This window comes from Dendropsophus ebraccatus, chromosome 12 (genome assembly GCF_027789765.1).
Source record: "Dendropsophus ebraccatus isolate aDenEbr1 chromosome 12, aDenEbr1.pat, whole genome shotgun sequence".
In the NCBI taxonomy this organism is placed as follows: Eukaryota; Metazoa; Chordata; class Amphibia; order Anura; family Hylidae; genus Dendropsophus; species Dendropsophus ebraccatus.
This window is the reverse complement of record NC_091465.1, coordinates 36,423,660-36,447,472: the sequence shown is the minus strand read 5'-3', so window position 1 is coordinate 36,447,472 and position 23,813 is coordinate 36,423,660. Positions and strand designations below refer to the sequence as shown.

The window sequence follows — 23,813 nt, the reverse complement described above, 5'->3', positions numbered from 1 at the left end:
AATATTAAAGCAACACCCGAGGCTAGAAGTTATAGATTTTAATGTTCTCTCCCTTTCTTGCCATCTGCAGAGTTTGGGTTATGGGGTTGGGAGTGGCAAAAAATGTAGATTAACAAAGTGTTTAGAAGTCACATTACTGACCATCTCCTGCTGCCTTCACCTCAAAAACATTTCCCGAATCCGCTCTTTTCTCAACTCTGACTCAACAAAACTATGGTACATGCTCTCATTATCTTCCTCCTCTCTGGCTTTCCATCTAACACCCCTGCTCCCCTCCAGTCTATCCTTAACTCTGCTGCCCAGCTTATCCACCTCTCCCCTCAATCTGCTACTGCCTCTCCCTTCTGCCAATCCCTTCACTGGCTCCGCATTGGTCAACGTATTAATTTTAAATTGTTGACCATAATGTACAAGGCCATCCCCAACCTGCCCCCACATACATCTCTGACCTGATATCCTGCTACCGTCCCTCACGCAACCTTTGTTGCTTCAACAACCTCCTTTTGTGCTCCCCCCTTGTTCTTACCTCACACAACCGCCTCCAAGACTTTGCCCGAGCCTCCCCCATGCTCTAGAACTCACTACCTCGACACATCCGGCTCTCATCCACCATCAAGTCCTTCAAAAGTAACCTGAAAACCATCTCTTCAAACTAGGCTAGAACCTACAATAATTCTGCACCACACTTTGGCAGACTGCACTTTACCTTCTGTTTCTCCCCCTATACCTTATAGATAGTAAGCCCTTTCAGGGCTCTCTACTCATGCACCATGTATCTTATTCATGTAATGTGTTTTTGATCAAGGTTGCTTTAAAAATAAATAATAATATTATTAAAAATAATAATAGAAATCACTGTGACTTCAGTTATTGCTATCTTGTAAAAGTTTCCAACTTCACCACAGGGTGTCAGTATATCACCACTGTCAAATGGAAAAATGTCCTGTGCTATTATCTACATTTACCACAAGATGGCACTGTCACCTTTTAAATGTCTCTATCATAGACAAGTGTTAGGAGACAAAACATTTGCTGTGTCCTTTTTTTTTTTTTTTGAAGCAACTAATATCATTTCAATGCTTCGCATAATTCTTATAAAATGTAATTATTTTTATTATGTAGATATATTGCGCTGAGATATTCCCAAAATAGTCTGCATCCTACATACAGAGAAGATGGTTCATTTACATACTGCACCGAGTAACACACAAGTGATTAATTATAGATGTAGTATAAACGGATTTGTCATTTAACTTTTTATTTTGTGCCTAATGATAAATCATGGAATTAGCATAATGTAGAAGGATTGCTTGCAGTTGTATAGAAAACAAAGAGAACCACACATCATGAATGACATGAAATAATACAATATACTCAGCCCCATTACATTTGTGGGTGTACATGCTTCTCACTGTTCCAGACTACACTCCCCAGTCTTTGCACTTGCCACTGTAAGGCTGGGATGAGCTTACTGGTTCCTGAAAAAAAAAAAAAAAATTACATAAAACGCAACTGTAAACACTTTTTTTTTTTTAACCAAACTTTGTGACACTTGACTATAAAAGGAGCTCTAACCAGTACAGAATTACGGCAGTGTCACGTATGCCTCATATGACTTATTACCCACTGTGTATGGCCTCAAACCCCTTGACAGCAGAGCTCACAGCATCATTGCTCTCTGACCTCTATTGTAGTAACTGCTTGAATCCTCTATGGAAATTAATGGAGAAGTCCCACAATGTTAAAAAAAAAAAAAAAAAAAAAGCTAAAAGGCAACATAATAAACAAAATAAATGTCCCTTTCCTCCTGCCCTGTAGCCCTGCTACCATGTCCAAGTGACAGCCATCTGCCTTCTGCAGTTCTTCAGTCAATAAGTGACTGGAACGGTGTCCCGCCCCAGTCACCGACTGCCTGAGCAGGCAATTGCTCAGTAGGGCCATGTCATACACGGATTCCAGCAGAAAATGACAGCCGGGGCCATCAGTGGGAGGCACGGAACAGGTAGGTATATATAGTTTATTAATTTCCTGCACCCCCCTGCTGGCTTGCCTGTTCTTATTTTCATGGTACTTCCCATTTAATTTTAGAGCCTCTTTTTCTATAGACTTAGGGGGACATGTATCATCGTGCGGCCCGGGGGTTTTTGGCGGAAATTGCCGATTTGCGCAATATTTTATTCGCAAATGGCCGATTTGCGAATAAAATATTCGCAAATCGGCACTTTCCGACGAGTACGCCGGGGGGTGGGGAGGGGGGGTGAAGGGGCGGAACGGAGGGCGCGGACTCAGAGTTTCACCATCCGTTCCGCAAAAAGATACGCCGAAAACCTACTTCATTCCTCAGCTGGCGTAGGTTTTCGGCGGTGCGCACCAGAGCGCACGGGATTTATGTAGAGGCAGTCCGCCTCTACATAAATCCCCGTAGCGCCGGAGATGCGGGGACATTTATAAGTCCGGCGTAAAAAACACCGGACTTAATAAATGTCCCCCTAAGGCTCCATTCACACATCTGTATTTCTCTCCATAGTCTCAGACCCACAACTACAGGCAGGATTGCGGATGTGTACCCTACCCTTCACATTTGATTACAGATTCTAATAACTATGCGTGTGTATGGGGCCTTAGAAATCAAGGTATCCTCATTGGCACATGCGGACTGAATAAAGTGTTGTGTGAAATGGGCCTTAGTATTACTAAAGTACAAAAAAACATGTCTTCAATAAGTGCTTGGAGGCTCCAAATATATGCCAAACGTGTGGCACACTATTCTGGTTTGAAGTAAGCCAACTAATAGTATGGGTAGATGGGTATACACCTTGGGGCTATGTTCACACTGCGTACGAATCCGTACGCAGGTCTTACTACGGGCGTAGGAAAAGTAGATATGCGGCCGGATGCGTACGAACCGCGAACATACGCCAGTAGTATGGTTATGCTTCCCTAGCTTGTTTCGAAGCGATCTGAAACAGGTCATTTACTTGGAAATCTTCGCTCAGCCCCGTAAACCACACAGAACCTTTTGGATCGAAAAATCAAGTTCAATTTGGCTGAAATAAGTACTTTGTACGGGACCGCATGGAAATCCGCGGCCGTAAGTTTCAACATTTCCGTCCTCAAACAATGGTCTTGTTCATTTTTCACGCCGCCGTATACGATCCGTCCGTAAGCTCATACGTAGTGTGCACTGTGCGGGCGTATATCGTATACTTTCAAGCGAACGTATCAACCTCAAAACTACGTGCGTATATTCGGTGTTCGCACTACGGACGGATTCATACGCAGTGTGAACATAGCCTTAAAGGAAGGAAGGACAACCCCTGACCATAGCGGATTAGTGAGTCACTGCTGGTAACCCATCATGTAATGTACTGAACAGGCTTACTATAAATATGGTCCAAAATAAATTTAATAAACTGAATATAAGCAAAGCCCCAGGGCCTGATGGATTACACCCCAGAGTTCTTAGTGAACTCTGTAATTCTATTTCTCTACCCTTGTATGAAATATTCAGTGATTCTTTGGTGACTGGTATTGTGCTGAGGGACTGGCGTGAACCAAATGTGGTGCCAAAAAAGGGCTCTAGGACTTCTCCAGTTAACTATAGTGCCGTAAGCTTAACGTCCATTGTGGGGAAACTATTTGAGGGGCTTATAAGGGACTACATCCAGGAATATGTAGTGGCTAATAGTATTAAAAGTGATAACCAGCATAGTTTTACTAAGGACAGAAGCTGTCAAACCAACCTAATATGTTTATATGAAGAGGTAAGTAGAAGCCTGGATAGTGGGGCGGCTGTGGATATAGTTTACTTAATTTTGCAAAAGCGTTTGACACAGTCCCTCATGGGCATCTGATGGGTAAGTTAAGGTCTTTGAATTTGGAAAGTTTAGTCTGTAACTGGATTAATAACTGGCTTAATAATCGTACCCAGAGAGTGATGGTCAATGATTCCTACTCCAAATGGTCTCCGGTAATAAGTGGTGTACCTCAAGGGTCAGTACTGGGCCCCCTTCTCTTTAACTTGTTTATTAATGATATTGAGACTGGAATTAAAAACAATGTTTCTATCTTTGCAGATGACACCAAGCTTTGTAGAACAGTACAGTCTATGGAAGATGTGCAGATGTTACAGGATGACTTAGACTCACTGAGTGTTTGGGGCGTCCACTTGGCAAATGAGTTTCAATGTTTATAAATGTAAGGTTATGCATCTGGGTACTAATAACCCACATGCCTCATATGTCCTAGGGGGAGTAATAACCTGCAGCATTATATGTCCTAGGTGGTGTAATAACCCGCATGCATCATATGTCCTATGGGGAGTTACTCTGGGATAGTCACTGATGGAGAAGGATCTGGGTGTACTTGTAGATAATAGACTACAGAACAGCACACAATGTCAGTCAGCTGCTTCTAGGGCCAGCAGGTTATTGTCATGTATAAAACAGGCATGGACTCAAGGGACAGGGATATAATATTACCGCTCTATAAAGCTTTGGTGCGGCCTCATCTGGAGTATGCCGTCCAGTTCTGGAACTCGATTCATTGAAAGGATGTTTTAGAGCTGGAAAGGTACAAAGATGGGCAACCAAACTAATAAGGGGAATGGAGCATCTTAGTTATGAGGAGAGATTAAGAGAAATAAATTTGTTTAGTCTGGAGAAGAGACATTTAAGGGGAGATATGATGAATGTATATAAATATATAAATGGCTCCTGCAAGAAATATGGGGAAAAGATGTTCCAGGTAAAACCCCCTCAAAGGACAAGGGGGCACTGCCTCCGCCTGGAGAAAAGAAGGTTCAACCTCCGGAGGCGACAAGTCTTCTTTACCATAAGAACTGTGAATCTGTTGAACAGTTTAGCCCAGGATCTGGTCACAGCAAAAAAAGTAGAAAAGTAGAGGGCTTCATCACAGGCTTAGACAAGTTCTTAAAACAAAATAACATTAATGGATATAACCTATCATCATCTGTCCCCCTTGGTTGAACTTTATGGACATGTGTCTTTTTTTAACCGTACTAACTATGTAACCCAATTGAAAAATGTGGACATTGTACAGAAGGGAAACCCTGCTCAGTAATACAGAAGGAAAAAACTAGCATTAAAGTTAGTTCGCTGGGTCATCATTGAGAGAGTTAGCACGTTACCATGAGGGGATGAGGCAGCAGCGTAGTCAATCAAGCGTAGGATCATGGCAGGCTGCTACAGATGCAGTCCAGAAATTCTGCGTCAGCAACAGAAGAGGTATAGTCAGGGGTCAGGCTGACATGTGTAATCCGAGGAACTAACACAGGTCAGGGTGCATGGAATAGCAGCTAAATCATAAATACAGGAACATACCTTAGCCAGGAACACTAGGATCCAACAACGTTCAGGTAAGGAGGAATAGGCGGAACAACCTTAAATGGATGCAAGTGGAACAGAATTGGTAGAAGGCAGAATAATATTGGAACATGCTAGCCCTTTAAATCCTCAGCAAACTTATGCACACCCAACTTGGTGGACAGAGGTGACAATGCAGTGACAGCCTGAAGGAAGTAGCAGAGGTCGCGAGAAGTGTGTACACTGGTGGGCAAGAGCATACATGGGATCAGCGAGGAGTGCGGTGGAGGGGCGGGCAGGACCGTAGCAGTGAGCAGCGACGGGACCCGGACAGTCTGGTGCATTCTTATTTTGTCTGACCAGCTTTTCTGGTTGCAGTCACTGTTCACACCATGTAATATCTTGCTTTGCTGCATTTATAGAAGGAAATTGTGAAGTAGATCTGAGTTGCTCATCATGATGTTTATTTTTATAGGTCACCTCATCTAATATATCATTAGGAGTGATCTTATAGTCTATGATAAGCACTTCATGTTTTATAGCGCATGTATTAACTTTTCTAAGGCTTTGGTTGAAAATAAATTAAGAAGGTGAAAAAGCAAATCTGTAAACCTGTCAATTTTTTTTTTTACTTTGTTTTATTTTACTACCATTCTGTATGTATTATTTTGACTTTTATATATTGTATGAACATAGGTTATACTACACGTGATACTGTAAGTCAATTGGTTGACTATCATTTGTGGCATTGTTATGGAGAGAACATTATTGCCTTGCTGTCTAACCTAATGTGCTTTTGTGATGAATAAAATTAGATTGGGAACCCTTGGCTCCTCCAGGATCAGGGACTGATGTGGTGATCACAGCCTCTATACAATTCTACATAATACGTTGGTGCTATATAAGCAACTGTTAATAATTGAAGGTTGTATGCTCTCGCATTAAAGTATGAACTTAGTCTTGGGTGTAAATTGATCACTCCCTTACAACTTTCACTATTTTTTATGGATTGCCCTTGGTTTTCTAGCTGGGATTAGGTTAGGTGCAGTCCTCAGGCTTGTGATCCACAACATTTATGGATTATGGGAATCATTTCTGTCTGTTCAGATGAATGATGACAAAACAACGGCCTTACCTTGTTTACTTCACTGCTCCCTTACTGGGATATAAAGGATAGCGTACCATGCAACAAATTCTCCATGATGGCAAGTCACAGCCAAAAGGGCTGATGGTTTTTGCATACAGTGTCAATGAGGTCACGATTTACCCCATCTAGGAGTATTTCCCAAGGTTGTATATGCCTCTTATATGAGGATCTAGGCATCTCTGAAGATGTTCACATATTTTTTTTCTTGACCATGTGCAGTTACAGATGCACAAATGTGCATTCCACCAACACTTGTGTTCTTACCTGGTAAGACTGGTCTTTACTACATGGTCAAAAAATTTCAAGTCTTAGGGTAAGTGCAAACTAGGGAACCCGGGTAGATCAACCGCTGCGGATTCTGCAGCTTGCCCCATTTGCAGCTGCAAGCATCTCCGCCTGTGCTATAAACTCTATTCTATGCACAGGCAGATTTCGCCGTCCGCCCGCAGAAAGAACTTGTTCATTCTTTGTGGTGGACAGCGGAATCTGCCTGACCATAGAATGTAGTCGCTCGGCCATGATCTGCAGAATTCGTGACTGATAAACCACCTGGGTTCCCTACTGTGCACATACCCTTAGGCTGCATTTACAGGTCCACAAATTTTGTGGCCCTCTGGATAGTAAATGCCTATCCTGAATTGTTTCCCCGCCCAGCATGATGTATCATCATCACGCCGACAGCGGGGAAAATTTTGAATCTCTGCGGCACTGTAGGGACCGAGCTGCACAGACATGTGAATGTAGTCTTAGTTCTTGTAAGGGACATTGCCTCTTTAACCGTACATTTTACATTTAATTGGATAGTAGCAATAGCATTATACCTAACACAACTGGACACAATAATGCAAACCTTCTTATAACACAGTCTTAGGGGACAGGGAATAACTTTGCCAGTTGGGAAAACCCTTTAAACCCCTTTACTGACATGGGAAGCTATGAGTCTTAGTCTTCAGTGCCTCAGATTCTCTTCATTTTCACACAGTTCTGCACCTACTTTCTAAGAGGGTTACACTCTTCTCCATTTTCTCACAATTTCTTTGAATACTGTTTATGGGTCTAAAACTAGCATTCATTGGCCTTACCACAGCTAATAGTGGACCCTAACTGCTCACGTCTTCTGCTTACGCTCTCCAACTCACCAGCTTGCTCTTTGGTGGCTGGCTTAGACCTAAAGACCTTAGACCTTTAGTGTCTTATACAGCTGTTCCCTCTACTTCTTTACTATGTACAACATTCCCTGGTGCACACACTTTTGATGCACTTTTAGATGCACTTACTGCCAACACTTTGACATGTTGCAGCGCAGTGTCTTAGCACCACAACACTTACCGACACATCAGCATAGATCTCCCAGCACAATGGTCCTTTCTGAAGTAACCATAAGAATTTTTGCCCTGGGGTGTTGTTTCCTACATAGAGGTCATAAGGGCGGTGAGCAGTAGTGCCAGCTTTCTCCCTTTGACCTATAGTGTTTGTACAATATTCCCTTCTCACTAACATTTCCTCCTCCTGCAAGATGGCATCCAGAACCCTTGACATTAATAAACATTTCTTAAAGACAAAAATACAAAGGATAAGGTGATTACAAGTTTTACCAACTAGAGGTACAGGGATGAAGCAAGTCTGTATACCTTTATGGATCAACAGCTGGTGATGCTGGTTCTAAGGAGCATCCTAATGGATAAGAGCAAGTCCTCTCTTACCCCCTCAGGGCACTGACCAAACCTGCTGTAGACCAATATGATATTCTCTCTTAATGGCAACTGGGAACGCAAAGCATTCTCTTGGTCATCAACTTATTTGTATTACAGGTGTGTCTATTGTGGAATGCTATCCTAGCTATCTGGAAAATCAGTGTGTTCCTGTGGCCTCGGAAGCAGTGTATCCTCTCCTGGTCTAGAGGCTTTTCATGCACAGATAGGGTTTTTTTTCCATGGCCCGATATGGGTAAATGATTGGCACTCGTAAATGATCAGCACTTGGTACCTGTACGAAACACAACAAATCGGGTGGCCAGGATGTACTAATGATGGTTGTAACATTTTTGCAGCCAATAACATTCATTGTCATCGACTGCATGACTCCTGTTTACACAGAGAGATGTGCGATTGATAACGTTAAAATTTACCAACGTACAAGAGATCCAATCAGTTTACAAGCAGGCGTTTTTCCTGTTGATGGCTGATCACTGGCACTTTTATCGGCCAAATGATCGTTTCTAGGAATGTTTGTTGTTGACAATCAGTTTGTGTAACAGGACCAATACTCATCTAGTCTTGAACCTAACAATCCTGCTTGTGACACACTGACTTGCAATAGATTCTGTATAAAATCACTTGTTCAATCTCCTGGTTGCCACTCCCTGGAAAGGCATTCATAGTAACATCACACCTATAAACAAAATAATGAGGTACTATAAAGGGGCAACCCCAAGTTTTACCACTGTATGCCTCATACTGTTACATGAACAGAAATGTAACAAGTCTCAAAGTTGGACAAAGCCTCCCAGTTAGTCTGAACCATTTGGTTAGAGCAGCCAGCAAGTCTGCAAGAGAGTCAAGGTCACATGTCAACAAAAAGAGGACCAAAATAGACCGGGAAAAAGGAGGTGTCCTGTGTACTTGCATTGTGATTAAAGTGTACCTGTCACTAAAAATACCTTTTGATATTATTTTTTATTATTATTATTATTTATTTATAAAGCGCCCTTAATTACAGAGCGCTAATATTTCAACAGACATTAACAGGAAAGTACAACAGCAACCTGCAAGTGCCAGATCTTTCTGCATACACTCCCTCCATCGTACACAAAATAAGATTTTTAGAGATTTAAAAAATGAGGTTCTTAGCAAACTATCTGATAAAACAGAATGTACCATCTCACCAAATTAAGGTGATCTCAGAGAGATGGTTTCTACACTAACAATGGCCCCTCCTGGACTCACATTAAGCCTCAAACTGAGCATTAAGGATCCCACTAATCTTTGTTTAAAAACCCACGGGAGATGGTAAGGATGGAGGGAGTATGTGTGGTAATTCCTGGCACTTTCAGGTTGCACTTTCCTGTTTCTGTCTGTATTTTGACCATATTGGTGTACAACCTGCATAGTGTGAACACAGGTGTTGGAGTGCTGGCCATTATTTTGCTTTTTGTGTTATAGGTGGGGTGTGTGGCTACCTCCTGTTGGCTTGCACTTCAGCCATCTCTTGTGGGAGTTTTAAACAGAGATTAATTGGATCCTTTCTGCCCAGTTTGTAGGCTTAATGTGAGTCCAAGAGAGGCTATTGTTAATGTAGGAACCATCTCTCTGAGGTCACCTTAAAGGGGTAGTGTGGCGCTAAAAAATAATTCACAGAATAACATACATTACAAAGTTATACAACTTTGTAATGTATGTTATGTCTGTGAATCGCCCCCTTCCCCGTGTCCCACCACCCCCACCCATGTACCCGGAAGTGTTGGTGCATTATACATTATCTGATCCGTGTCGAGGGCCGTCCGCCATTTTGTGCCAAACGTCATCTTCGGACAGACGGCCGAGTCGCTGCCGCCCGTTATGCTCAGCCAATCGTGGCTGAGCATAGGATGACGTTGCAGAGGGCGGCCGGCATTCGGAACAGACGGAGCTGTTCGCTGGCCGGCCAAAGAAGATCGGAGACGGGTGTCGGCATGTGACAGGTGAGTATAGCGCACCACACTTCCGGGTACACGGGTGGGGGTGGTGGGACACGGGGAAGGGGGCCATTCACAGACATAACATACATTACAAAGTTGTATAACTTTGTAATGTGTGTTATTCTGTGAATAATTCTTTACCGCCGCACTACCCCTTTAAACTGGTGAGATGGTAAACTCTGATCAAATACTTTGCTAAGAACCTAATTTTTAAAAAATCTTTAGAGCAGATCTTGTGTTTGGCAGAGTGAGTATATGCAGTAAGCCCTGGCATTTGCAGGTTGCTGTTGCACTTTTCTGTTTTTGTCTGTATTTTAGCCTCAGCGATGTGCATCCTGTACAATGTGAACAGATGTGTTGAAGTGCTGTCCATTTTTTGCCTTTTATGCCATCAGACATGTTAACAGTTATTGATCAGATCTCATTGCTGACACCCGCTCTGATCCGCAGACAGAGCCGAGGAGAGATCGCGGCAGCAATCCCCAGGCAGCAGCACAGTCCATCAAAATTCCCTATAGAAGTCTGGGGAGTGGATTGCGCTGTTGCGAGCTTTCCCCGGCTATATCTCCTGATCAGAGCGACTGTCAGCAGCGAGACCCGCTCTGATCAAAAACTTTTGACATGTCTAAAAATCTTTAGTGACAGTACCCATTTAAACATTGTGAGTGTGTTGTTGGTGTTGTTTCTATTCCAATACAAAGACTGTACCATTCACCCCACTTTTAGGATAGGCTCACACTTCTGCCGGGGCTCTGTTTAGGAAGCTCTGTCGCAAGTTCAGTTTATTTTGCAGGATATGAGCAGACATCATTCTTCCCTCTTAAATCCTTCAAAATAAACGGACAAACAAACTAAACTCTCATGCTCCCCTTCGATCCACAGGTCCTCTCTATAACCCAATGAATGTTTATAAAAATGTCTGGTTTTTTTTTCTGCCCGTTTTGAGATGGAAACATGGCAGCTTCCTGCGATCAAAACTGATTATCCTTCTGCAGTTTAAATGCCTCCTAAAAGCAAATGTAGTTCATCCAGCTTGATGTTTAGTTCTTTGCTTGTATTATGGTAGACATTATTATGTAGCCAGGAGTTTAAAGCCCATTAAAATAGTAATATTACATTCAGTATGTGTCAAATGCCATTGTTATATATTGCCATATGCTTATCCTATTGGTAAAGAGCAAAGTACTAAATAAAAGGTAGAACATAAGCTCAATAGCCTAAAGACTACAGCACTTGTAATTAAGAAGGAAGCGATTTTGGGAGTAGAGCATCTGATAGTAAAACTGGCTGAGCAAATATGAGCCGGGTCTACAATCCTGATACAACATGTCAGGCATTGTAACACTTCAGTGTGAAGTTCGGCATTCTTTATATAGAGAGAGCACACAGAAGGATGTCCTCTACAAGGACACATTGCCAATTACAGGTAGTGAATATTTGCCCTCTCGATAGCTAATAAACACCACTTAGCATTCTGGAACCTGTGATTAATGTCAAAGCTTTCTGAAACACTTACAATTATAGAAATATTCCTTAAGGCTATGTTCACACTACGTATGAGACCGGCCGTTCCGTGACCCCGGCCGAGTCACGGAACGGCCGGTCTCTGGCCGGATCATCTCTGCCAGTACTTAAGTATGGATCATACTTAAGTATGGATCATCCGGCCGCGGAGCTCTGATGCAGGCGCATCAGAGCTTACCATAGCACACAGTGAAGCGAGCGGCCGAAACCGTAGTTTTATGTTGTATGAACATAGCCTAAATGTTTAAACTATCGTGAATATCTACTCTTTCCATGTGCGATAGACTAAAAAGGTGACGTCAAGTATAGATAATAAGTTTTAAAATTTTCTTAGTCATTGTATATGGTAAAGAGTAGATGTAGACATAAAAGACATGTAGTTTATATATGGTATACATTATGTATCATGCCTTCCTGATGAAGAGGTGATCGTGAAACGTGCGTCGAGGGGGACTTACAGTGGCATGATTGAGCAGCATATTTGGGTGAGTGTGGTGTTGAGCGCATTATGTGTTCCTATGTGCAAATTGTCTTATCCACATGGAGATAATTACACTGATAGACACCTAGGAGCATATGTTAATACGAAGAGAGTGATAACCCCACTTTTCCCTATGTACAATGAGCTTTACTGATATGATTTGTTTATAATGCTGCCAATGTGCTCACTGGGTCTGGTTTCTGTCTTTGGTGTTTAATTTTTATTCTTTTAATCAATAAAATATGTTATTATCATTGTAACTACTGTTTTTGGTATCAATGGTATACATTAGGTATAGAATGGGATGGTAGGTTCCTGACATGGGAAATAAATTTTTAAAACCAATGGGGGAGATTTATCAAACATGGTGTAAAGTGAAACTGGCTCAGTTGCCCCTAGCAACCAATCAGATTCCACCTTTCATTTTTCAAAGAGTCTGTGAGGTATGAAAGGTGGAATCTGATTGGTTGCTAGGGGCAACTGAGCCAGTTTCACTTTACACCATGTTTGATAAATCTCTCCCAATGTGTAGACGTTATGGTCCACTACTTAAACAAGATCCACCGATATGGTCCAGAAGTAATTTCAAAGATATGAGGGTAGAGGTTGAAGGAAATTCAGAGACTATTCTTGCTGAGACTAGAATACCTAGACTTTTAGCTATGTCTAAAGACATGCCATGCCGCAGGAATTGTGATTTGCTGGAGTGACATTAGCTTATGTCACTTTTTTATTTACTGCATGGATGTTTAACATGCAACATATAAGCGTGAATATTTTTTATCACATGCCTTGGAACTTTTGGCCCAACAGTAGAGAAGTTACTCAGGAGATCATATTATTTACAAGGGTTACAAGGTAGATGAGGTTTTTTATATTGTTTAGTGGAGAAACAGTTAGAAAATTGTTCTTCTTTTTTAGACCAGATCATAGAGAAGTCAATAAAATTTGGTCTTCATGGACACTGGATAAAATGGTAAAGTGTATACAAGGAAGATTGATCCACTAGGGTGTCTATGCTGAATGATTACCATATTAGGAACATCGCAGTAATTATTTATTCCACCTTCTTTAGCAATCAGGACTCCACAAGATGGTAAATGTTGACCATACTTAACTTGAGCCATGCCCATTGCAGCAGGTCCGCCGGTGCGTATTTTTCAGAGGTGTGAGAGATGTCACAGCCCGCTCCAGCATATCCTAAGCATCTGCAATGAAATCACAGTCCGTTTGGTTTGATTATGGCAATATAGAAAATTCATTGTTCTCTTCCTAAAGATCTCCGCCCAAAAACGTGTAATATTGTCCTGTTAAAAAATGCCAATGTGTGCAGGGAAGACCTTTTGAAGATATGAGTGTAGATGTTCAGCTAACAGAAGCCTAGGCACTCACTAGTTAAGAATTGTGGTATAATGACCCACAGTCCTAAGGCATGCCAATAATACCTTCTCTTACTTAAACATAAATTCTAATGATATGAGGTCATCAGGGGTAACCTTTGTAGTCTTCAGCTATTTAACCCCAGTAAATGCAAGCTATACCACATGGTTATTGTGGAAAAATTGACTTACCTATTTACTGTTTCAATGCTGGGCGATCTAATGCAGCACAGTACATTTTTAGTACAAGAATTGTTGATGAGATCCTGTGCTATCTTGTGTTGGATGTTCATGGTTCGGATGTCTGTTTATGGTTTTTTAGTCTTGGTCTACTTTTATTACTATGGTTCAGGAACTGCCAACAAGTGTTGCTTCTTCAGAAATACTTGCACCACATCTCCAGGCGTTAATGATCTACCCTTGGTCCAAGATTGGCAAATATTACCTTCTGTTGTGCAGAGGATAGATCAACACATGTCTGATAGCTGATCGTGATATGGCCACCATTTTGTCAGGCAAGCTGTCAGACAATGGCTGTTCCTAATGTAGTAATTGTTCAGTAGAACCACAACAGGCCCTTCTATCCTGTTGATGTGATCTTAGCTTGACCTGAAGTATCTTTGTACTACATCAAGGCAATTGATTTATAGTGATCCAGTCCATTCAGAATGCAGCACGGATGGTCAGCACAATGATTCACACATCTAACCTGATTTGCCTCCTAATCTTAGGTAACACATTACCGTTTGCCTCTCTGATACCATTTACCGTTACATTCAGAAAATACACTCTCGCTGTGGTTTTTAGAATGACCTTCCCTTTCTGATTACTAAATGTTCTGAGCGCAGTCTGTTTCCTAGTAACTAACACAATATGCTTATGTGAAATTGTACTTGTCCAATAAAACTAGAGGATTGGTCAATATACGCAAACAAAATAACAATTTTGTCTCTTAGCTAAAATAGAAGATCTCAGAGCTGATATGGTAGAGATTCATTGAAGCTGTAGGACAAATAGAGGCAAAAAAAAAACTCATTCATATACACCAAACCGGCAATAGCAGCAGATGCCAACACGCAGGTATCTATATGGCTGATATAATTACTAAGAAATAATGAAATGCATATATTATCTTACTATTAGTGGGAAATACACTGGGGTATTTTGCTGTCTGGCTCTGACTGACATCATCACACTTATCATTTGAGACCAGAGATGAGCAAACCTAATCTTTCAAATCGAGATTTGTTTTGAACTTTTCGCAATGTTTTGAATGAGTTTGTAAAGATGACGGTCGCAAAGGGTATTCTCACCTGTCAGCGCTCCCCTGGTGTCTTCCTGCAGGGGAGTGTGGATGAGATGAAAATGACAGCCCGGCCAGCCAATCACTGCCTGACTGAGATGTGACAGCAGCGCGGAGTGGGATTCCGGTGGCTGCGGAGGTAACCAGAGACCAGAGAAAGATGACACAGAGTGAGCGTGGACAGGCAAGTATAGATGAGCATACATTGTGAACCGCACTGAAATAGTTCCTAAAACCGCACTAAAAGAGTTCCTGTCCAAGGGTATGTGCAGACTACGGAATCCGCGCAAATATCTTCCAGCAGATTCCGATGCTACAACGCCCACCGCACACTCCCGCTTGAAGTCCTGCTCGTCACATAGGCTCAATTCTATTCTCAGGCAGATTCCGTCGTCTGCCCAAAGAATTGACGTGTCAATCCTTTGGGGGAACAGCAAAATCTGCCTAAGCAAAGAATGGAGCCTGTGGGACGGGTGGAACTTCAAGCGGGAGTGCGCACGGAATCTGCTGGAAGGTATCCGCACAGATTCCATAGTGTGCACATACCCTAACTAAAGAACCTGCCTAACTGAACTTTTGCAAAGTTTGCTCATCCCTATCTGGGGCACAAAGACTTGATATTAATTTCCTATCTGCTTTCCATAAGTTGTGGTTTGGTTCCCCACAACCTTGTTTGGGAACACTGTAGTGCCTATGTAAAAGTGAACCAAGTACTCAATATGTTCTTATTACCTACTAAAGGTTGTGGGCTAATGTGGACTGCAACCTTCTTAGGGGTCTCAAAACAGTTACTGCATATTAGACCAGACAGTACACATCCCTTACTACTTCTTGCCTAGGGTTTGGCTCACCTCCCCGTAGGTCTATTCAGAGGACTATCTCCATATAAAAGGGGTGCAGGGAGATTGATGTGGTGTTGTTAACGCTTACACACCTGTCATGCTAAAGCAAGGGGCCTTGTGGCAACCATTGTAAATAAATACAAGAGGCACTTATGCTTGGATGTTACAGAAACATGTAGACAAAGTTCAGAATGTATGGCAGTTTTCATGAAGAAGTACAAATCTTAACTGCAAAAATCTACTGGCAGTCCCAATCTCTCTAACTTTAATAGCACAGCTTTGTCTATCCGGACATGATGGCAAGAGTAGTTTTGAAACAGCTGGGGGTGTGCAGGTTTGAGACCACTGCTCTAGACCCTGACAACTGGGGCTCTTACTATACACAGTCACTCTCAGGACTCTCTTGCTTCTTACAGCTTCACCTCCGTATGTGAACAAAGTCTGATGCAGTTTTTGATTCTTGATTTCGGCAAGTCCAAGAGTGGATCATGATGGGAGGAAAGGTATACAGGAAAGTCTTTTTCAGTTTTTTATGGATCCAATAATTCATTTGGAATAAGATAAGGTGTAATCTGACTGGCATAGCCCCTTTTTAAAGTCTATAATTTTAATGGGTCTGTTTTCTCCGTCGGAGAGCCAGTAGTTTGGAAAAACTGAAGCATGCAACGTATTTATTCTAAGAAACAGTTCTATGAATTGTTCCTATACCTGAAGATGGGGGGAAAAAAACAGCATTTTTACTTTCCATGCATGCACATAGAGTACTTTTATGAAACAAGCACTTGAGTGAAGGTTAATATAAAGCTAGTTTTTTCCTATATTAATTTACCAATTTCTCAACAATCACTTCAATATTCAAGGCCCCTTTTATGGGTGACTAAAGAAGATGTGACAGTATAAATTAACAATCTGACCATGATGACTAGTCATGCCTGTATATATCTATGGTAAATACTATATGACTTTAAAATATAGAACATGAACATTATTTACAACATTTAGAAGGAAATTCCTCATGAGAATTCTACCATTGTAAATATACAGTATCTGAATGTATAAAGTATATTATGGATGAGGTGTTAACGCCACCCCCACAGTCAGTATTTTTTGAAGAAACTTATTGATAATTAGCTCCAAGATAAGATCCAGACTCTACAGAAGTAGAAGATTCTCCGGTAAAGATTTATCCAACATGCCTGATTTCTGGTAGAGAAAGTATTATATAGTTTTCTCCTGGCAGTTTATGGCCTGGAAGGAGCAGAATAGCACAATTATATAGCTAATATATCAATAGGCTCTCTACTTGCAACTTGGAAGGAACATCTATAAACTATAGGTTTGGTGGAATCCAGCCAATGAAATAATAGACTTTAGGAGGAGTAGATCAGGTCGGACTAGCAGGGCCTGAAACAGGGTAACCCTTAGTGGGTTACTGATAAAATATAATGGGCCCAAAGACGGGCTACAAAAATGGTGGAGAGTGTCAGGCATAAAACATATGAGGAATCTGTATAGTCTGGAGGAAAGAAGGGAAAGGGGGGGACATGATCGAAACCTTTAAGGCTATGTTCACACTACGTAAGAGACCGGTCGTTCCGTGACCCCGGCCGGGACATGGAACGGCCGGTCTCGGGCCAGTTCATCTCGGCCGGTACTTAAGTACCGTCCGGATGATCCTTTCGGCCGCAGAGCTCTGATGCGGGCGCATCAGCGTGCGCCCCCATCACAGCTTCCCATAGCCCACAGTGAAGCGAGCGGCCGGAGCCGCTCGCTTCACTGTGTGAACTGACAGGTCTTTCTGTGGCCGGAATTCACTGTCAGATTTTTCCAGCGCCGCACAGATCCCAGTCGGAGCGTGTACGCTCTGGCCGGGATCACATTCATCAACAGGCATTGTCCACCCCGCAAAATTACAGCTGTAGTTCTGCGGCAAAAACTACGGCCGTAGTTTTACGTAGTGTGAACATAGCCTAAGTATGTTAAAGGACTAAACTGAACTGAAGTACAAGAGGACACAGTGAAAGGTTAGTTGGGAGAAAAATCAGCAGCAATGTAAGAAAATATTAGTTTACTGAAAGAGTAGTAGATTCTTGGAACAAACTTCCAGCAGATGTGGTTGGTAAATCTACAATAACAGAATGTAAACCTGCCTGGGACAAAAATATATTTATCCTAAGATAATAAAAAGGGAAATACTAAATGGGCAGCCTAGATGGACCCAGTGGTCTCTTTCTGCCGACAATCTTCTATGTTTCTAATAATTTGATTATACAGTCAGTAAAAAGGGGGGATTGTCTAAGGCAGGAAAGACCCAGGAGCATAGGACTGCTGGAATGCCAAGACACTAGAGTATGCAAAAGAAGAGCCCATGGAGCCTCATCAAAGAGTTTCGAAACACAAGACTAGCCAGATATCCCTCCGGGAAGGACCCAGCCAAGGGGTGGCTACTGTAAGGAAACCACCAAAACCACCATATTAAGTGGCCCTATAAGTCAATGTAATGACAAGGGAAAAAAGTCCAGGTATCCATCCACATACATCTGTTTCGGGATGTTGCCCCTCATCAGTGTGGAGCAGGATTCTGGCTAGGGGGGAGCAATGCCTAGTAAAGCCATAAGAGAAACAGATCACTGATCTCAGGGAGACCAGCTAAACAACACCAATGCCGGCTGCTAGTGAAAGCGCTCAATGCAGTGAAGTCCTAGGTGCATTGCCCCCTGGGAAACATGAATATGCAAAAAAAGAGCCCATGGAGCCTCATCAAAGAGTCTTGAAACATAGAACTAGCCAGATATTCCTCTGGGAAGGACCCAGCCAAGGGGTGGCTCCTGTAAGGAAACCACCAAAACCACCATATTAGGTGGCCCTATAAGTCAAAGTAATGACAAGGGAAAAACCAAGGACAGGTATCCATCCACATACAGCTGTTTCGGGGTGTTGCCCCTCATCAGTGTGGAGCAGGATTCTGGCTGGTCTCCCTGAGATCAGCGATCTGTTTCTCTTATGGCTCTACTAGGCATTGCTCCAATCTATCCGGAATCCTGCTCCACACTAATGAGGGGCAACACCATGAAACAGCTGTATGGGGATAGATACCTGGCCTTGGTTTTTTCCCATGTCATTACATTGATTTATAGGGCCGCTTAATATGGAGGTTTTGGTGGTTTCCCTACAGGAGCCACCCCTTGGCTGGGCCCTACCTGGAGGAATATCTGGCTAGTCCTGTGTTTTAAGACTCTTTGATGAGGCTCCACGGGCTCTTCATCTGCATATTCATGTTTCCCAGGGGGCAATGCACCTAGGACTTCACTGCATTGAGCGCTTTCACTAGCAGCCGGCAGTGTTGTCGTTTGGCTTGTCTCCCTGAGATCAGCGATCTGTTTCTCCTTGGACACTAGAGAGGAGATTACTTTGGAAAGAAGTAACTCTCACTTGGAAATGTAGTGGGGCAGCAGGAATACTGTTGTGTTTCTGAGGGATAGGTGATTCATTGGCACAGGTAAAACACGTAGATTCTAAAAGAAGCAGCAGGGGAAGATGAAGTAGAGGAAACAGGTTTCAGAGGTTGGTAGTTGCATGGCATCCAGATGTCTGGAGATTCCCCAGATAGCTGATATGATTTCTCACTAACGGGAACCTTGACAAGCCACCTGTTCAGGCAGTCTGTTAAGATCTTCAGACAGGTGGTAGACATTGCAGCTCTTTTGGAATCCAAGGCCTACTAATATTGTTATGGTATGTATGACAGATGTAAATTCCTTAATCCATAATCTGCTTATTGCTGGATAGACTGTGGTGTTGTATTTAGGGGACCCCCTTATCTTCATCCCTAACCTCTACACGTTGGACATTACAGTAGGAAGGTCTCAAAGCTGAAATTCTGAAGTTCACAGAAGCAGTCAGGATATGATAGGCCAGAGAATGAGATGGGAGTGTAGCAATAGAAAAAAAAATAGAGCCAGGGGTCAGAGCCAGCAGTAAAACAAGTGCCAATCATACAATCCCAAGAGCAAGGCAGAGGTAATATCCAGGAGTAAGACCAAGGTCAGGGTCAGGATAAATCAGGAGTCAGAATCAGGAACAACAGCATAAGCAACAAGAAACAGGACATGGTATAAACCTCAATCGGCAGACAATGCATAAAGGATGTGCAATGTCCCAGAACCAAGGTGCCATTGCTGTTCTGTTATTCGGCATGGAAAGGAAGCCATAGTCTAAGTGTTCTGTGGATAGTAAGGTGTCTTCTGCACTCCCACCAGTAGGTGTCTCACTGTATTTTCTGCTACTGCATAACACAGTTGAAGGTTAACTGTGGTTAACCTGTGTATGTGACTGTTTGTCACCAGCTGAGAGTTGGCTAGCTACCCAATCCTTGTTAAGGGTACCTCACAATTGTCCCTCCTATCTTTAGTAAGCCTTAAAAGGCCAGTCTCATGGTCTCCTTATGTCTTCTTCACCAATCAGTAAATTCCCTGTGGTCTATATAGTGGTGGAGCAGTCCATTTGTTTGGGTCTTTCTAGTCAGAGTTAGTATTAGTCAGAGCCAGATAGACTGTATCCTGCTGAGAGACTTCCCAGCACCTGGCCAGGTGGCCAGGGCCCTGTGCAGACACTCAGTTGATTCAGAGGGGTCATTCAGATCCTGGCCCTATCAACTTCAAACAGTCTTAGCTAGTGAACCTGCGGTGCAGCTACCGTTAATGGGGACAAGGACTTATTCATGCTGTGGGGCCGTCCACATCTTTTAATCAAGAGCCCTGCAACTTTACCAGGAGCTACAAACAGCAGTTTGAAAAGAGAAACCCAAAACCTACACCTTTAAGGGGCGTGTGTTGGCATCCAGGGAGGGCATTTACCACTATAAGCCCTGTGACAAGTGGCACAGCAGTACTGCAACACCTGCCCTTACAAGTTCCATCTAGCTCCCATGGGTTACTACAGATATACCCCCATTTTATACCACCAGCTTTGGCATAATCTTTGGGCACTGGTTGCTTTAGCCACATGACAGCACCATGGAGCCAGAACAGAAAAGCTATCTAGCAGGGTAGTGGCTGAAGAAAGGGACAGAGATACACAGTAGAAAGAGTCTGGTTGCCTAGCAACTGCACACATCCATTGGCAGGAAACACAGCCACTTTTCATGATGTGGCACTGGAACTGGACAAGAAGCAATAGAAATCATAAGATATCTGTATTTACATTGTATTAAATAGATGCCAGCAGTGATTGAGTACAGGGGGGCCAGACTGAATGTGAATGTATGCTTCAACCAAAAGAGTGTGGTCCCAAATGGGGTACGTTTCTAGTTTGACCTAAAAATTCACAAAAAGGCATTGTATGAAACGCTATGTGCTTCTGTTTTTATAGGATGTACAGATGGGTTTATATGGTATCTGTGATACAAAAAGTATTATGGTGCATTCATGTATTATGGAGAAAAACATGTCCACTTTCTCCAAGAAACAGCGCTACACCGGTCCAAGGGTTGTGTCTTGGATTGCAGCTAAACTGCAAACCTAGGCGCATCCTTTGAATAGGTTTTGCAATATTTTTTGGATTAAAGCTCCTTTTTGCCCCATTTAATATGGTTTCCCAGGTGGTCGCTCCACCTTTGTCATTGCCTTACATGTGCCATGCCAGTACCCAATTTACAATGCATAAAGAGTGGGAGAGAATAAAGAAAAAAAGAGATGGAAATCATCTCAGTCTGTACAATTACATTCCCGGAACCTGCTAATTACATACCAAATTAATAAAAAAAATATTTAAAAAAGAGCTTTGTATAAAAAGGAGCAGCTGCATAAACCATAGAGGAGCCATATACAGACTGTAGCATACAATATTAAAGGATACTGTAGCAGCTACAAAACCATTAAAAAAAAAGCAGAAAGGTTGAAAAAAAAAGCAGAAAACTGCAAATTAGTAATAACAAAAGTTTAACACCCATTCAAGAGAGGAAACAACAACTTTGGATCAGGTGAGGATCTAAGCAGATGTATATGAACCTGTATTAGCACAAATTCCCTGCAACTATGATAAATGAGTACATATTCACAGGCTGCACTGCACACAAAATCACACCAGCCTCAATAAATCGCTGATTTTTTTTCCCCTTTTAATTCCCCATTTCTGACGACTCGAGAAGAGCTGTGAAACCTTTTGCCCTTGAGACTTTAATATTATTTGTTAACATTTTTTATGATGCCAAATGGTCTGTGTTAGAATGGGTGTCGTTCTTTAGCTGCAGAACCATATGGCAGAGCAAGTAATAAATAAAGTATTGTGATAGTTAATGAACCTAATTGCTGGCAATGGCTTTAATACTAGGGATGTGCTGCTGAGAATTTAGCACCGCATTAAACATGCGACAGAACTCCTCTGACTTCTGAGGCTTAATTTAAGTTCTATATTGCAAACTAGAGAAAATAATTCTCAACCCTCCTGCTGGAGTAGCAACCTGCTGGTAGACTGTGATTATACGGAATTACTAAAATCTCAATCAATTTTATACACACTATTAACACTTGCTGTGCTGCCAATATTTTTTATTGAGCTGTGCTAGTTACAGCCCAGATAATGTTTTAGATTCTATTGTGAGGTAGTTTATCAAAGTGCAAATAAATGGCAACAGATTCACCCAACAAACCAATCTTTATGGAGTTTTATGTTGTTTTTTTTCCCCTTTTTTTATTTTGCTTTTGCAATGCATACTTTTTAAGTGTTATTTTTTTTATACTTTTTTTTTTTACTATATATCATTAGCAAATGGTATCATTAGTAAATTGTTGAGAATTAACCTAGATGGAGTTATGATATCAGGGACCAACTGTGAGCATAATATGACAGTGTCTCTGATATTTTATGTAACCGATTTCCATCAACTATAATGCACATTTTAGCAAATATTATGCCCAGAACAGCTTCTATGGTTCTACTAAAGTGGACTTAACAGGAAAAACGCTTAGGTCTTGTGAAGGTGGTTGAGACACCTGTATGGCGGTGCTTGGAAACATTACCGTTAACTGTTTTTGGAGATATTCTTCTCTAGGCGCAATACCATTAGAGAAAACGACCTCCATACATATGCAATCTGATGGAAGATGTTTTCTTTCTTCTGAACCTCTGTGTGACTCTGTATAAAATAAAAGGTGTATGTAGTTAAAGTAAGGATCTGGAACAATTGAGCCATAATACAGCTATGAGCCCTTCAATTGTACGTCAAACATAGAAAAAAAAGATGATAGTAGGGGTCTTGTTTCTTTGTATAGAAGAAAAAGGCATGTCACCAATGTTATCTCTGGCCACAGATGAGTACAGAATCAAATAAGCTGGGTTAAAGGGGTTATCCTGGGAGCAGAAAAGGTTCTACCTTTTCTTGTTCACCGGGGCTCCACTTCTGCTTGTGTTCAATCTTGGAAGTATAACGTTGGCCATACACCTTCAAGAACTGACAGCCGAACGGTTGTCTGGTCATCAGTTATCTCTGCCATCCAGCTTTGGTCCTTCCACTCTGCCATCCACACTCCATTCAGCATGGAGTGTTCCTGAGTTCTCTATGGGGAGGGGATGGTTAAAGGGACAAAAACAAGGCCACTTTCTTCCAGAGACAGACCCACTCTTGTCTCCAGCTTGGCTGGGGTTTTGCTGCTCAGTTCCAGTGAAGTGAATGGAGCCTAAAGGAGAAGTCCAGCAAAAAATTTTCTTAAAGTACTGTATTGCCCCCCAAAAGTTATACAAACTACCAATATACACTTATTATGGGAAATGCTTATAAAGTGCTTTTTCCCTGCACTTACTACTGCATCAAGGCTTCACTTCCTGAATAAAATGGTGATGTCACGACCTGACTCCCAGAGCTGTGCGGGCTGTGGCTGCTGAGGAGGATGATGGCAGGGGGACACTGAGGGACACAAGGCACTGGAGGGACACTGAGCATCCCTCTACAAGAAAGCACTTTATAAGCATTTCCCGTAATAAGTGTATATTGGCGATTTGTATAACTTTTGGGGGGCAATACAATACTTTAATAAAAATGTTCACTGGACTTCTCCTTTAATTGCAAACCGCACCTGAACTGGAGACAAGAGTCGTTAATACACCTGTGCAAAGCTCAAACAGCAGTAATTTTTTCTGG

The 23,813-nt window shown here is 42.1% G+C and overlaps 1 long non-coding RNA gene across 1 annotated transcript; it reads right to left on the bottom strand.

Moving 5' to 3' along the window:
• Positions 1–13,278: 13,278 nt before the first annotated feature.
• LOC138770090 (uncharacterized) lies at positions 13,279–22,789 on the bottom strand. The gene is made up of 3 exons (XR_011359394.1): positions 22,696–22,789; positions 14,845–14,965; positions 13,279–13,360 (listed from the first exon to the last, which is right to left on the bottom strand). It is a non-coding gene; the product is annotated as an uncharacterized lncRNA (long non-coding RNA).
• Positions 22,790–23,813: the final 1,024 nt, after the last annotated feature.